The following is an 11477-nucleotide window of genomic DNA, read 5'->3' as shown; positions in this document are numbered from 1 at the left end:
GTAAACCAGCCAGTTTATACGGCTTTCCTTCCTTCAGCATAGCCTGATTAGACTAGCCCAGGTTGCACTGGGATGTTTGAAACCAATGCATCTTTATCCTTTCCATGAACCCTAGAGGTTGGCATGATGAAAGCACCCCTCAAAGAAGAGGGATGGTTTTCTGACCAGGGATCCGAAATACAATTTACCAAGGAGTTAACCTATGGTCTGCCAAAATCTTCTATTGGAAACTTGGTTGGCATCTCTGCTTTTGATTGAGCCATGTGGCTTTTTTCCACACTCAGCCTGCAATGGTCAAAACTTCCTGCAAGCATTTTCCTGCCAATCTCCTTCAGAAAGAGGCTATCTGACAGTGAAAGTGACAATTGCTCTATTTTCTCTCCTGCCAATCTCACATCATGCTTTCAGTTTGGGTTTGATGGCCTACCAAGTTGACTACATAACAATGGGCTTTGGGGACCGGGGATCGGGAGGTTATGCAATAATAGGAATGAAAACATTTGGTAGAGTAAATTTAATAAGGCATCTCAGTTACAGCCTAAACTCGTTCACACCTCTGCTGTTATCATCATTATTATTATTGTAGTTGTATTTGCTAAGCACTGTCCTAAGAACTGGGGTACTCTGGACTGAAAACTTCTTGTGGGTAGGGAATATATCTGCTAACTCTATTGTACTCTCCTAAGTCTTAACTACAGTGCTTTACTCACAGTAAATGCTCAATAAATGCCATTGATTGATTAGTTCACTCTTTACACTCTCCTTTTCTCAAATATTTTCCATCAGACTCTTAGTCATTAACTCCTTCAGGGGTAAAATTTGCATCTTAGATTCAGAGAGGGTTAGTTTTCTTTTCATATGGGGCCTTCTAATATTATAGTAAAAAAACTGTGGTATTTGTTAAGCACTTAGTGCCAAAAACTATGCTAAGCACCGGGGTAGTTACAAGAGAATCGTATCAGAAACAGTCCCCGTCCCACATGAGGCTCACAGTCACTCCTTTACTCCACCACTCTCTTCTTCCATGAGAAAATGCTCCTACAATTTTTCATCCCATGTCCTCTCCATCTCCCACATCATCCTTTTACCAAAACCCATTCCTGCTGAAAATCCCAGCAGATCCCAAAGGCCAGGAGTTTGGGATTACAATCACTTTGTTCATGTAACTCAAAGCACAAAACACCTGTGGGGAGTTTTGACATGCTAGGCAAGACTCATTCACTACTTCCTTGAGACTCCCCCTTCCCCTGGGGACTGTGGCCGACTCCCACCAGCTCTCCTAGTTAGAATCCCATTTCGGCCAGGAAGAAGATTTGCAATTAATTTAACTTTCTGTCTCCTCCCATGGACAAGCCGGGTGCATATGACTGACTCAAGTGATACAGATTCCTTGTGGTTATTGCAGAATGTTCTGAATAAATATGGCTTGTGAAACAGTGTCAGGCTGAGTTCAAATTACATTCTTTATGTCGTAGACTTTTCTTTGCCAGGAAAATGCAACCTCTTGGAAGGAAGGGAACAGAAATGGGATTTTAGAGATGCGACACTTGCCATTCAGGGATTTTATCTGGATGCCAGAGGGCATTCCAAGCTAAATTTGCCTCTTGGAGAAAGGTAGATGGCTGTGACGAGATATTAGTAAAGGCTTCTTGGGCAAGGTCGAGTAACACTCAAGTAAATTAGCACATCTTTCCCCAGAGCTGGAAAGGTTGTTCTTTGAGCTAAAAATCTGAATGGGCTTTCATTTCTCTGGAGGAACAGCAGTTCCAAAGCTGGAGAGACATTTAGAGCATCTCTTTGGTGGATAGGGTTGTCTCCCATGCAGGGGTGACTCAGACAAGCCCAGAATTTGAGGGCTCTTGCCCAAGGAGGGCCGGGATGAGGAGAGTTTGGATAAATGCTCTCCAAGTCTGGAAAGGAGGTGATGGATTGCTGCTTTCACTGCTCTCCCTTCAACCAGATTTCCAGGGTTTTTTTATCTCGTGCAGGAGATAAACTAGTCGTGGTGATAGTGGCCTCAGAGGCAGCTGGTAACAACATTACTGTTGCCTCTGCTGGGAGGGGAAGTGAGGCAGCTTGTGTGTGGTGAGAGTGGAAGCATGAAGACTCAGCGGCAGGAGAGGAGGGGCAGAGAGGGACCTCCGTCGCCCTTTCTTAAGTCTGTAGCCTGTGCCTTCCCACCTCCACAAAAGGCAGCGTCTGCACTCTTGGTGAAACCTCCAGATGTGCTCCGAAATTATCGTTGGGCAGCTCTGAGATTTTCTAGCTGGAGGCCTTACTGAACTTGAAGCAACTCAGCTACCCTTTCTGCTTTGCATATTGCTAACTGAGGGTTTGGAAGCTGAATCGAGCCATCGGGTTTGTCAACAGGACATGTGTCTCAGCAAGAGGCATGGATTCTAGTCTCCCAGATGCAATCCTGCCCGGGGCTGACGGTGGCAAAAACTTGTTTTAAATCAGCAGGCTAAGAGGATGTGAGCTTGGTAGCACCGATAAATGAGGAGTCATGAGATTCCCCAACTCAATTAAGTGGGAACCGAATGGGGTCTTTCCAGGAGAAGGGAATAGATTATTTTGGAAGAACTCTGCCAATCAGAGCCCTTTCCCACTAGAAGGCTCACCCCACTAGGGTTCTTCAGAGTGGAGGAAGAAGTCTGCAAAAGCTCTGACCCAAAAAGGTTTTTCTGCCCCAGTTATTTGGATATTATGCCACGTAGCCTCATGGAAAGTGCACGGGCCTGGGTACTAATTCTGGGTCTGCCACTTGTCTGTTGGGTGACCTTAGGCAAGATTGCGTAGAACGTATATGGTGGAGCCGGAATTAGAACCCATAACCTCTGTCGCTCAGGCCTGTGCTCTTTCCACAAGGCCATGCTGCTTCTACTAAGTGTCAATTTGAGCCCCCTCATTTGTATAGGCTGTCCTCTGACCAGTGGATTTTAATACTATTTGCAATCATTTAACTGATCCCCACCATTTCATTTTACATCCTCAGTAGCCAAAGAGCATGAGTCAGGTGTTACTCCAGTTAGGAATGGTGAATTCTGGCCCAGGTTCCACTCTTATATGGTCACATGATCATACTAAGCAGTGAAAATGAGCAGAATTCACTTTCAATAATAAACCTTGGTCCAGAGCATCATTAAATTGGTGTATTTTGGGCTGCCGGAGGCTTGAAGGATGGGGTCACAGGAAAATGTGGGGGAAGATAGTAGTATCCCCCATTTTAGAGATGATGAAGTTAAAGCACAGAAGGATGTAAAATGCTTGTCTCCAGTCATTTAGCAAAACCATGGCAGTGCTCAAGAGTAGACCTCAATTTATAACATGGGCCTTGGGTTGTTAGATTTACCCACTTCTTTCCCTTTAAAGAACTTCAGCTCTGAAGCTTGCTGTCGGGAATTGGAATAGCCATGGATTGACTTTGGCGAAAGCAAAAACTGGTTTTGCTTCCAGCATGCTTTTCGTTCTAAAGATAAAACTATGTCAACCTTTTCATATTGAGAGAAATTTTAATCAGTTATTTCTAATTAACTTAGTTTTCATCAATGTCAAAAAAATTCACAGAGAACTTATGAAGGGTCTAATGCTGTGTTAAGCATCTGGGAATGAACAAAACAAATTGTATGGAACACAGACCCTGCCCACAAGGAAATCCCAGTTTGGAGAGGGAGAAGAAGGAGGAAGATAAACTTAAGGACAGTATTTAACATTTGAACTTGGTCTGTTCAACAAAATTGCTCAGAGCATTTAGGTAATCCCCACCCTCCTCCCTCCAGTTCTGTTCATAGAATAGAATGTCACCAAGTTCTGCATTTTCTAAAGGCGACATTCTTACACCTGTCCTCTGCTTCTTCACCGGATGAAGGCTTTAGTGCTAAATTGGCAGGGTTGTTAGGGAGAGTGGGTTGTTGGCTGGAAGGGAGAGAGAGGAAAGCTGAAGCTGATACCTCAGTATCCCAGGGAATGCACTCCCTCCCTCCCTCCTTCACCTCACCTCTGCTTCTATTTCACCTAAGAAGAAGTGTTGTCTAGTGGAAAGAGCAAAGGTCCCAGAGTCTCGGGACCTGGATTCTAATCCTGGCTTTGCTGCTTGTGTGCTGTATGATCTTGGGCAAGTCACTTAATTTCTCTGTGCCTCAGTTCCCTCATCTGCAAAATGGGGACTCAATACCTGTTCTCCCTCCTACTTATACTAGACCCATGTGGGACCCAACTATATTTTATCTACCCAGCATTTAGTACAGTAAGTTGGTATTTGTTAAGCGCTTACTATGTGCCGAGCACTGTTCTAAGCGCTGGGGTAGACATAGGGGAATCAGGTTGTCCCACGTGGGGCTCACAATCTTAATCCCCATTTTACAGATGAGGGAACTGAGGCACAGAGAAGTTAAGTGACTTGCCCACAGTCACACAGCCGACAAGTGGCAGAGCTGGGATTCGAACTCATGAGCCCTGACTCCAAAGCCCGTGCTCTTTCCACTGAGCCACGCTGCTTCTCCAATACTTCTCCAGTACTAGGCACATAGTAGGCCCTCAACAAATATTGCAATGATTGAGGGCTACAGGGCTGTTTGTGTGGATGTGTGGAGGTGTGGAACAGGGTGTCGGTTGTGCATTGGTCAATTTATCTGCAATTTATATGCTCACAGCCCTATTAGTGTCATCTTTGAAAATGGAAGAGAGAATATATATATATATATAGAGAGAGAGAGAGGGTTTAGTGGAAAGAGCACGGGCTTGGGAGTCAGAGGTCATGAGTTCTAATCCTCGCTCCTCCACTTATCAGCTGTGTGACTTTGGGAAAGTCATTTCACTTCTCTATGCCTCAGTTACCTCATCTGTAAAATGGGGATTATGACTGTGAGCCCCATGTCGGACACCCTGATTACCTTGTATCTACCCCAGCAGATATTTCAGTGCTTGGCACATAGTAAGTGCTTAACAAATACCACCATTATTATTATTATTATAGGAAGCACTGGACAAATGCCATCATTATTATTATTACTCTCTATAAAATATATTTAAAAAAGTATATATTTATAAAGAAAATATATATACACACTGGGTTATGTGTCTGCTGTGTGACCTTGGACAAGTCACTTCACTTCTCTGGGCCTCAGTTACCTCATCTGTAAAATGGGGATTGAGACTACGAGCCCCATGTGGGACAGGGACAAAGTCCATCCTGATTTGCTTGTATCTACCCCAGTGCTTAGTACAGTGTTTGGCATGTAGTAAGCACTTAACAAATACCATAATAATAATAGTAATTATTATTATTCAATTGCCTAGACCCAAAGACTCACGCAAGCAGGCAACCCCTACACAAAAACCATGGGGAGGCAGTGTGGCCTAATGGAAAGAACACAGGAAGACCGGGAATCAGAAGACCTGGGTTCTGGTCCTGGCTCTTCCATGGGTTTGGTATGTGACCTTGGGCAAGACATTTAATTACTTTGTGATCTCTTAATCTCTTAATTACTGAGCCACACTGCCTCAGATTCCTCATCTGTAAAATGGGGATAAAATAGATTGGGAAGTCTATGTGTCTACCTGAAGCCTTAGCACGTCATAAGATCTTAACAAATCCATAATTATTATTATTATATAATGCCAAATTAATGCCACCAGATTCCTGATGATCCAGAGAGGCTGGGTGGTGAAATACAGAGAGACAATCGGACCAGAGAGACAGGGAGTGTGATGGGAAGGGGAAGTACAGACCCACTCGACTGCTGCTTCCTCCATTGTCCCCTGCTCTGGCCTGGCTCACAGCAGTCAGTGGCTCATCTATCTGGGTCTGAGTGGCCCACAGCTCCTCTACCTGAGGAACAGCAGAAGACTGCAAGCTCATTGTGGGCAGGGAATGTGTCTCTTTATTGTTTTATTGTACTCTCCTGAGCACTTAGTACAGTCCTCTGCACACAGCAAGCACTCAATAAATATGACCGACTGGCTGGTTTCTGCAGGGCCCAAGTGGGGGTGACTTGCCAACTGCCACAGCTTCCACCAGGCTATTTTCTGGAAGTTTCCAGTATGACTGGAAATATGTCCCACCAGTGGGACCAGAATCAATCAATCAGTCAATTAATAGCATTAACTGAGGACTTGCCATATGCAGAGCACTGTACTAAATTAATCAATCTTATTACTAAGTGCTTACTTTGTGCAGACTACTGTACTCAGCACTTGAGGGAGTACAATATAACCAAATAACAGACACATTCCCTGGCCACAACGAGCTTACGGTCTAGAGAAACTAAACACTCGCTAAACACTTACTAAGCACTTTGCAATTGTACAATACAACAGAGATGGTAAGCACGTTCCCCGCTCATTAGGAGTTTACAGCCCAGAATCCTCCAGTAAATCACCTGGATGGCAGGGTCAGTGTAGCCACGGCAGTGGCCAAAATGGTGGGGGTGGCAAGTGAAGAGGAGACCAAGGAGGAAGCTAAGCTGTCTCTTCATCAACTTTCAGCCTCCCTGCTGCTGGGCCTCTGACATAGCAATGAGGTCTCCTCCCAAAACTCTGGCCAAAACTGGGGACACTAATGAGTTCTGTCAGAGGCTTTGCAGGGTAGCAGGACTGAACCCTCAGAGTCATGGTTCTCCCACCTAATGTGGGTTATCTGGTGACATTTCACCAACCCTACTGCGACACAGCTGAATGGTAAAAATGGCTTCATCCTCAGCTCTGACAGAGAGGAAGTCTTGAAAAGATGGCAGCAAAACTTTAACCAACCTGAACAAAGCCGAGACTTTACGAAGAAAGGAAATAGAAGGAGGGGTGGCGGGGAAGAAGGAGAAAGGAAGGGAATCCCCTGAAAGAAGGGGGAAAGCTGAACGAGGGGAGAGAGAAGCAGGGAATTCCCCTGTGGTTGGGGGAGGCTTTGGGGGTGCAACCAGTCAGGGCAGGACATGGAATATTTGGGGGAAGCCGTCAAGGCAGGTAATCTCCCCAGAGAAAGGGGAAGTGAGGAACAGGGGAGTAGGGCATCCCCAGAGGGGCAGTTCGTGAATTGAGACTGATGACAGATTGCTCTTGATTTCTTGAAATGGAATTTGTTGATGGCTGGAGTTGAGGAGCTTGTTTTTTGGCATTTTGTCACTCCCCTATCCAGACACACCTTTAGCAGTGATACCTTAAAAACCAAAGGATCCTGGGATTTAGATACAGGCTAGCTTCAGTTTGAAACTCTCAGATCTCCAGGTGCGAGCCTGACCCATTTGAACCCTACATAAAGCACTTGAATCTTAGTCCCTTATTCCAGGCCACGGAGAAGCAATCAGTCCCGGGTCTTGCCTTTGCTCCTCTTCCCTTCTGGGACAAAATAACCAATGCTGAACTTGCAGTTGAAGTGTTCGGAAATATACAGTAGACCAGCTCCATCTGCTTCCTCCAAACATCATCTTCTGTCTGGTTTTGGCCTCTGTTGTGGGCCGGAGCAAATGTGCGTTATAAAATAAACAGTCACTTTTATTTCTAGGCACAAGGTTTCCAACTGGTTTGATTGCTCAATGGCTTGTTTCTCTTCAGCTGGGGTACTGGCTGCCGCGGTTCTTCCACCAGGGTTCCTCCTGCCTTCTTTCTGTGCAGAGCTGGAAGTTGCTTTCTGCCATTTGACCTTTGCCCTTCTTGGACTCGGCCAATGCTGTGTGTGAGCTGCAACTCAGACCACATGGCTTGGACAAGAAGAGCAAAGAGAGGGAAGTGGGGCTACTGCCCTTTGCAGGGGGCGTGGGGAACCAGACAGTAAAGGGGACACTCCTCAGTGACATTTAACGAGTGCTTACTTTGTGCAGAGCACTGTACTGAAGCTTGAGAGAGTGTCATATAATACAGTTGGCAGACATGATCCTTGCCCTCAAAGAGCTTATATCAAACAAGAGTAAATCCTCCACAACTGTGCATGTCTCTAATAATATATCTCCCTTTCAAATGAAAGGCATCTGGAAAAAAAATTAGCCCTCAGGGTTAGCATCAAGCAGAAAAGGTTGTTGTGAATTGAACCCACAAGTCCTGGCCACACCCTACCCCCAATTTTAAAATCCCCTCTAAATCGGTCCACATATGGAATTTAGACTGACAAGAGCAATCCTCTTAACTTCTTTGTGCCTCAGTTACCTCATCTTTAAAATGGGAATTAAGACAGTGAGCCCCACTTGGGACAACCTGATTACCTTGTGTAATAGTAATGGCATTTGTTAAATGCTTACTATGTGCCAAGCATTGTTCTAAGCACTGATTCTACCCCAATACTTAGAACAGTGTTTGGCACATAGTAAGCGCTTAACAAATACCATGATATTTACTTAGCTCAACAGTAGGTCCGCTGTCTTGTAACCAGTTGTAATTTAAATGGGGTCTAGGGCGTTTCGGATGGGGGAGGGTAGATTGTGTCTAAAACTGCTCTGGCAACTCAGAAGAGGGCCACTTTCACCTCAGGGGTAAACCTTAGTCATTCCAGTCTTTGCCACTGCTGGGGAAGTCCAGAGCTGGTATTTGACTCTGTGACATGGGCCTAGGAGTCAGAAGGACCCGCCTCTAATCCCAACTGCAACTTGTCTGCTGTGTGACCAGTTGCTCCGTGCCTCAGTTACCCTATCTGTAAAATGGGGTTTAATCCTGGGAGCACCATATGGGACATGGACTGTGACTAAACCGATTAGCTTGTATCTTACCCCAGTGCTTAGAACAGTGTCTGGCATATAGTAAGTGCTTACCAATTAAAGAAAAAACACATTCAAAAGCACCCAGCATGGCTTAGTGGAAAGAACCTGGGAGTTAGAGGACCTGTATTCTAATACCAGCTCTGCTGCCTGTCTGCTGTGTGACCTTGGGCAAGTGACTTAACTTCTCTGTACCTCAGTTACCTCATCTGTAAAATGAGGATTAAGACCATGAGCCCCAAGTGGGACATGGACTGTGTCCAACTTGATTCTCTTGTAACTACCTCAGTTCTTAGTACAGCTCCTGGCAAATAGTAAGTGCTTAATGAATATCATTTAAAAAAGCCAACAAAACAAAACAACAGGGACATGGGTGTAGCAAGGGGGGCCCCAGCCACTTAGGGGACCCTTCTAGACTATGAAGGTTGTATGGTTTGAAAGATCCATAACGTATTGGAGTAGAAGGTCAGCAGACTGGATATCCACAAAGGGATTACAATTAAGGGAAAAGAAATTATCCGAGGAGGCAGATACTACTGAGTCCTGTATTCTTTGCCATCAGTCAGGAAGTTTATCATTCCACTTACCAGTAGATCTGATGCCTTGAGTAACTTCTAATTGAACAAGGCACTTGACACCCAAGCAAAATGATAAATCCATTTACAGAAATCTCGACAGACAGTTGAGGGGGAAGGGAGAGTTGTTGGTAGTGCTAACATGTAGGAGAATAGGAGGGTTAATTGGGAAAAGCTTCCCGGAGGACGAGGTATGGAAAACAGGAATAGGGGGAGTTTATTTTGGGGTCAGTGGTGGAGAGGAACACGATTGTTCTAGAAGGGTTCATGGGACAAGAGAATTTTGGAAGGAAGAAGATGTCTTGGCAATGGGCCAAAGATCTATCCCACATGTCTGTGTGCCTCGATTTCCTCCTTTCTAAACTGAGAACTAGACCTCCCTGGGTAGTTGGGGACCGTTAAAAATATAAAAGGCAAGATGAATGTTGAACAAGAAATGTTGGGGATTGTGATTCTTTTCTTTTTTCGAGCTGTTTATTAGAATGGTTGGAGACTCTCTACTTTCAGAAAGATTTTTATGCTCATGATTTTTAATTTCTTCTGTCATCTGGCGAGATTTAACCGAGGCCAAGGACACTTGGCACTATCCCCGCCTCACAAATATTTACACTTCTCTTCAAACATTTTCTTTCCCTGCTTTTTGATTTACTTCTGAATCTCTAAATATTCCTCCTGGAAACCTTTTATTGCTCTTCTCAATTTTTCTTGCCCACAAGACAATGAATGTGAGAGAAGATTAGTGTTTTGGGGGATCAGGGCAGGGAGAGATCTTCCCATCTCAGCTTCAAGAACACTGAAGTTAATGAGAAGAGTTGGGAATTAGGGTGCTAGTCAATCAACTATCTGTCAGTCCCCCCCTTATTAGTTTGTGTTCTTTATGCTTCTGCTTGGACTCTTGAAGTTTGGATTAGAACTGACCAGGAGGGATGGGGACCAATTCCAGGCATATTTATTGGGTCTGAACCTTTGCGGAGGTCCGAGATAAAACTTTCTGAGTCTGGAAATCTCAATTGATCTGGGACCCCTTGAGTCAATCATTCAGTAATATTTATTGAATGTTTATTGGTTGCAAAGCTGTACTAAGTGCTTGGTAAAGCACCATACTATACTATGTATACATACTATAGTATGTATACATACTATTCATTTGATAGGCATGATCCTTGCCCTCTAGTAGCTAACCATTTAGTTACCATCCTCTTTGATGTTAACTCCAATCTGAAGTCTATGATCCCTGTTGCTTGTAAGCTTCTTCTGGGCAATGATCGTGTCTACCAACTGTATAATAGAGTGTTTTCCCAAGCATTAGAGGGTCTGCACCCAATAAGTGCTCAGTAAATACCATTGTCTGATTGATCTTGGATTTTTAGAAACCAGATCACTCCATGGATCTGGAATGGGGATGGAATGGGGCATGATCCTTAAATCTGTTCAAAACTCCTGAAGTCTACCTCCTCTAGTCAACTATCTCCCAAGGATGGAGCTTCAGCCTAGTTCTGCCCTTAACCTTGACTTCTAATCCCCTCTCTGGAAAGGAGAGGGGATCCAAATATCCCTGGATTCCTGGTCAGGAATGAACTAATTTTTGTTGATGAGAGAGATTAACAAGATGGGCAAATCAGAATTTGTTGAGCACTTTGAGTCTTTCTGAATTTGTGTCTGTATTCTACCCTCCTGTCCCCATCTCTGAGCTTTTGGTCTCCGGCTTTCCTCTCCCTTTGCCTCTGATTATTTCACACCTGTCTCCCATTTTTCCCTTTATCACCCTCGCTAGTTTCACTTAACTTGCTTCTCTCTCTCGCTCTTCCTCCTCCCCTCTCTCCCCCCCCTTTCTTTTCCCCTGTCTTCTTTCTCTTTCTCTCTCTCTCCTTTTACAATCATCTCCCTTTCCCATCACACTACCCCAAATCCTCGGTAGGGGAAAAACCCATACCAGAATGAGAATAATATAAACTTCAAAAAAGTATGTGGTTTCTGTTTTTTGAATTGAACAAAAATGTCATGTACTCTCTGGGGATGTTTTTTGGTTTCACCCTTTGTTGCCATTCTTTGTGAGTCTTAGAATATACCCTCCGCAGCAGGAGGGGTGCAGGCAGGGAATGTGTTTACCAACTCTGTTGTGCTCCCAAAAGCTTAGTACAGTGCTCTGCATACAGTATGCCCTCAATAAATATGGTTTCTCTCTTTTGCTTTCTGGGATTAGAAGCCAGTTCACCTGACTTTA

Source organism: Ornithorhynchus anatinus, chromosome 11, assembly GCF_004115215.2.
Source record: "Ornithorhynchus anatinus isolate Pmale09 chromosome 11, mOrnAna1.pri.v4, whole genome shotgun sequence".
NCBI classification, from domain to species: Eukaryota; Metazoa; Chordata; class Mammalia; order Monotremata; family Ornithorhynchidae; genus Ornithorhynchus; species Ornithorhynchus anatinus.
This window is presented reverse-complemented; position numbering follows the sequence as displayed.